The 5541-nt window shown below is 38.3% G+C and overlaps 1 non-coding gene across 1 annotated transcript; it reads right to left on the reverse strand.

The window, feature by feature from the left end:
- Positions 1-207: 207 nt before the first annotated feature.
- Positions 208-338, reverse strand: LOC113897966. Its single transcript, XR_003512478.1, has one exon. It is a non-coding gene; the product is annotated as a U11 spliceosomal RNA (small nuclear RNA).
- Between the last annotated feature and the right edge of the window lie 5203 nt (positions 339-5541).

Below are 5541 nucleotides of genomic sequence, written 5' to 3' on the forward strand. Positions count from 1 at the left end.
CATCCTCTAAAGTTACACAGCTCTAAAATAAATAATATAAACACAAAAGGGAAGTAATGGGTGAAAATAACAAAGGAAAGAAGAAAAGCAGAAGAATGAAGGAGAGGAAAGAAACAACATTACTGACTGATAAATTTTTATCTTTAAAAAATATTGCTTCAGCAGTAGCATTATACCTATTTTTTTTTTTTTTTTTTGTGGGAGAGGTGGGGTACCAGGACCAATGATTACCAGCTGCCTAAGTACAAAAAAATTATGCTTCCAAAATTTCTTGATATCGATTCCTCAGGAAGAACGAACTGCCCTATATGCGGCACTCGTAAGAGAAGACCCCTTTCTTAATATCTATTTTTTAAATATTCAAAAACCATTATTTTTCCTAATAGCATCCTAGCAAGAGATTCTTGCAAAACTATAATTTGATTATCTTCTTATTAAATATTTATAATGCAAGACAAGCAAGTGGCTTAATGATGAAGAGGAGCAGGACCCTGCGGAGTCCTTCCAGGTACAAAAGCTCCTTCTTGTCTCCTCTTTCTTGTTTTTAGATAAAAGCTTTGGTCTCCAAGGCCTTCTCTGTGTTCCAGAGAGCAAACACAGGCAGTTATTAATTAGAGGAGTGAGAAAATGAAAAGACAAAGGAGAAGCAGTTAAACAAGAAAAGTAATGATGATGGTTCAGTCATAGAGTCCTAAATTCAATAAAGACATAAAAATGATCCACATCAAAAAATCTAAAACAAAGAAAAATTGCAACAAAAAACCCCGGAATCCTAGTTCCCCCTCAAGCAATATATGTAACAATTTGACACAGATCTTTGAGTTGTTCTGCAGTAACTAAGAACCACCCCCGTCCTAATTTACTCAGACTGGTGGATGATGGTGACTACATGCTGAACAGAAGCATGTGAACTCCAGACTGCAACCAGAAGTTTGATGATCAAGATTCTTGAAACATCACTCTTTTACCTCACCATCAACCAATCAGAAGAAAATCATGCACCATGCAGCCCTCACCCCAAATGTTGCCTTTAAAAATCTTTCCTTGAAAACTTTCAGGGAGTTCAGGTTTTTGAGCATAAGCCACCCATACTCTTTGCTTTGTGCCTGTAATAAGCACTGTAATTTTCTTCACCACAACCTGGATTCAGTACATTGGTTTTGCTGCATGGCAAACCCAAGTTCATTTCAGTAATGAAGCTAAGGATAATTACATTGTGTACCCTAACCATCATTGAAGTTGCACAAATACTTTCAAATAATGCATTAAGAGAGTAGTTATCACAAATTTGTCTCTTACTTGAATGGTGCTGGAATTTAATACAAGTCATAGAAGGAAACAGATTTTTTACTCTTTGAGGGAGAAGAAAGACAGTCAAGTCATTATGTAGAAGTCCTGTAACCATTTGTTTTCTGAGAGTCTGTGTATTAGCAAGCATTCTGACAGCACTGAGAACTTTTGACAGTTAAAGTGACAAAGAAACAGGGAAAAATTAATGATTCAACAGAAGAGAAAGATACTATAAAATTTGTTGCCAATATGAAATAATTAAGTATGTTATATTTGCAAAAGAATTTTGTTTTTTAATTTTTAGTTTCACTTCAAATTTTAGTACTGGATTTTAAATAATTATATTGTCCTTGAAATCCACTGTCAGACCACCTGACCTGCCTCTTGAGAAATCTGTATGCAGGCCAGGAAGCAACAGTTAGAACTGAACATGGAACAACAGACTGGTTCCAAATAGGAAAAGGAGTATGTCAAGGCTGTATATTGTCATCCCGCTTATTTAACTTATATGCAGAGCACATCATGAGAAATGCTGGGCTGGATGAAGCTCAAGCTGAAATCAAGATTGCCAGGAGAAATATCAGTAACCTCAGATATGCATTTGACACCACCCTTATGGCAGAAAGTAAAGAAGAACTAAAGAGCTTCTTGAAGAAAGTGAAAGAGGAGAGTAAAAAAGTTGGCTTTAAACTCAACATTCAGAAAATTAAGATCATGGCATCCGGTCCCATCACTTCATGGCAAATAGATGGGGAAACAATGGAAATAGTGGCTGACTTTATTTTTGTGGGCAGTGATTGCAGCCATGAAATTAAAAGACACTTACTCCTTGGAAGGAAAGTTATGACCAACCTAGACTGTTACCCCAACCAGTAACACTGAAGAACCTGAATTTGAATGTTTGTATGAAGACCTACAAGACCTTTTAGAACTAACACCCAAAAAAGATGTCCTTTTCATTATAGGGGACTGGAATGCAAAAGTAGGAAGTCAAGAAACACCAGGAGTAATAGGTAAATTTGGCCTTGGAATACAGAATGAAGCAGGAAAAGACTAATAGAGTTTTGCCAAGAAAATGCACTGGTCATAGCAAACACCTTCTTCCAACAACACAAGAGAAGACTCTACACATGGACATCACCAGATGGTCAACACCGGAATCAGAATGATTATATTCTCTGCAGCCAAAGATGGAGAAGCTCTATACAGTCAACAAAAACAAGACCAGGAGCTGACTCTGGCTCATATCATGAACTCCTTATTGCCAAATTCAGACTTAATTTGAAGAAAGTAGAGAAAACCACTAGACCATTCAGGTATGACCTAAATCAAATCCCTTATGATTATACAGTGGAAGTGAGAAATAGATTTAAGGGCCTAGATCTGATAGATAGATTGCCTGATGAACAATGGATGGAAGTTTGTGACATTGTACAGGAGACAGGGATCAAGACCATCCCATGGAAAAGAAATACAAAAAAGCACAATGGCTGTCTGGGGAGGCCTTACAAATAGCTGTGAAAAGAAGAGAAGAGAAGAGCAAAGGAGAAAAGGAAAGATATAAGCATCTGAATGAAGAGTTCCAAAGAATAGCAAGAAGAGATAAGAAAGCCTTCTTCAGCGATCAATGCAAAGAAATAGAGGAAAACAACAGAATGGGAAAGACTAGAGATCTCTTCAAGAAAATTAAAGATACCAAGGGAACATTTCATGCAAAGATGGGCTCGATAAAGGACAGAAATGGCATGGACCTAACAGAAGCAGAAGATATTAAGAAGAGGTGGCAAGAATACACAGAAGAACTGTACAAAAAAGATCTTCATGACCCAGATAATCACGATGGTGTGATCACTCACCTAGAGCCAGACATCCTGGAATGTGAAGTCAAGTGGGCCTTAGAAAGCATCACTACGAACAAAGCTAGTGGAGGTGATGGAATTCCAGTGGAGCTATTTCAAATCCTGAAAGATGATGCTGTGAAAGTGCTGCACTCAATATGCCAGCAAATTTGGAAAACTCAGCAATAGCCACAGGACTGGAAAGGTCAGTTTTCATTCCAATCCCAAAGAAAGGCAATGCCAAAGAATGCTCAAACTACCGCACAATTGCACTCATCTCACACGCTAGTGAAGTAATGCTCAAAATTCTCCAAGTCAGGCTTCAGCAATATGTGAACGGTGAACTTCCAGATGTTCAAGCTGGTTTTAGAAAAGGCAGAGGAACCAGAGACCATATTGCCAACCAGAGACAGGTTGCTGGATCATCGAAAAAGCAAGAGAGTTCCAGAAAAGCATCTATTTTTGCTTTATTGACTATGCCAAAGCCTTTGACTGTGTGGATCACAATAAACTGTGGCAAATTCTGAAACAGATAGGCATACCAGACCACCTGACCTGCCTCTTGAGAAATTTGAATGCAGGTCAGGAAGCAACAGTTAGAACTGGACATGGAACAACAGACTAGTTCCAAATAGGAAAAGGAGTACTTTAAGGCTATATATTGTCACCCTGTTTATTTAACTTATATGCAGAGTACATCATGAGAAATGCTGGGCTGGAAGAAGTACAAGCTGGAATCAAGATTGCCGGGAAAATTATCAATAACCCTAGATAGGCAGGTGACACCACCCTTATGGCAGAAAGTGAAGAGGAACTAAAAAGCCTCTTGATGAAGGTGAAAGAGAAGAGTGAGAAAGTTGGCTTAAAACTGAACATTCAGAAAATGAAGATCATGGCATCTTGTCCCATCACTTCATGGCAAATAAATGGAAACAGTGTCAGACTTTATATTTTTGGGCTCCAAAATCACTGCAGATGGTGACTGCAGCCATGAAATTAAAAGACGCTTACTCCTTGGAAGAAAAACTATGACTAACCTAGATGGCATATTGAAAAGCAGAGACATTACTTTGCTAACAAAGGTCCATCTAGTCAAGGCTATGGTTTTTCCAGTGGTCATGTATGGATGTGAGAGTTGGACTGTGAACAAAGCTGAGTGCCGAAGAATTGATGCTTTTGAACTGTGGTGTTGGAGAAGACTCTTGAGAGTCCCTTGGACTGCAAGGAGATCCAACCAGTCCATTCTGGGAGAGATCAGCCCTGGGATTTCTTTGGAAGGAGATGCTGAAGCTGAAACTCCAGTACTTTGGCCACCTCATGTGAAGAGCTGACTCATTGGAAAAGACTCTGATGCTGGGAGGGATTGGGGGCAGGAGGAGAAGGGGATGACAGAGGATGAGATGGCTGGATGGCATCACTGACTCAATGGATGTGAGTTTGGGTGAACTCCAGGAGTTGGTGATGGACAGGGAGGCCTTGTGTGCTGCGATTCATGGGGTCGCAAAGAGTTGGACATGAATGAGTGACTGAACTGAAATGCTCTAATTTATTGCAATTTTCTTTGTTGTCTTTTTTTTTCCCTTGAATATATCTTTAAACATTATACTTCACCCCTTTTGTGATTTATTAACTTTCTACCAAAGGATTACCTCCTTGGCCAAACTTTGGACAAACTTCTCTGAATTCTTTTAGCTATTCATTGTCCTTGGCCTGCCAAGCCTGGTTTTAGCAAAGAATCCTGCTGTCAGTTTACTGAGAATCCCCCAACCGTCTATAGCCAATCAACCTCCTCTTCCCCTTCATCTTTGATTAGTAACTAAGTTCCTCTTTGCAATTGTCGCTCCTCTCCTTTATTCTGCCCACTGGTGATAAAAAACCACTTACACTGGTTGTATTTGGAGTTAAGGTCAATCTCTCTTCTTTATTGCAATAGTCTCTCCCCCATTGCCATAATCTTGAATAAAGTCTTCTTTGCCATTTTAAACAAACATTAAAATAATATCTCTTATTATTCTATACCCAATCTTAACCTTATTATTTTTCTGGTGGCACTTGGAAAAACTTGAGGAAACAAATAAATATACTTTCGTAGGTGTATATATCTTTGAATTTTCAAATACTTTTAAGTTGAAATAAGGATAATAGCACATTTTTTTCTTGTATTATAACTTTTACAATTATCAGGAAAAGTTATGAAGGATTAAAATAGGAAAAAAGAAAAAAAACCCAGTAAATACTCTGCCAAGGTCATCTATTTCAGCTGTCTCTGCCTTTCGTGGTATTTGAACTGTTTTACAGCTCTGTAAGTCATAGAAATCTGACAATAATGTAAATGATTCTTGTTTATAGAAACACAAATGAATTAGGCCCAGTGTGTTGCAATTGATTATTGACCTGTAAACAGATCGGTTTT

The sequence above is a fragment of the Bos indicus x Bos taurus genome, chromosome 8, assembly GCF_003369695.1.
Source record: "Bos indicus x Bos taurus breed Angus x Brahman F1 hybrid chromosome 8, Bos_hybrid_MaternalHap_v2.0, whole genome shotgun sequence".
Taxonomy (NCBI): domain Eukaryota; kingdom Metazoa; phylum Chordata; class Mammalia; order Artiodactyla; family Bovidae; genus Bos; species Bos indicus x Bos taurus.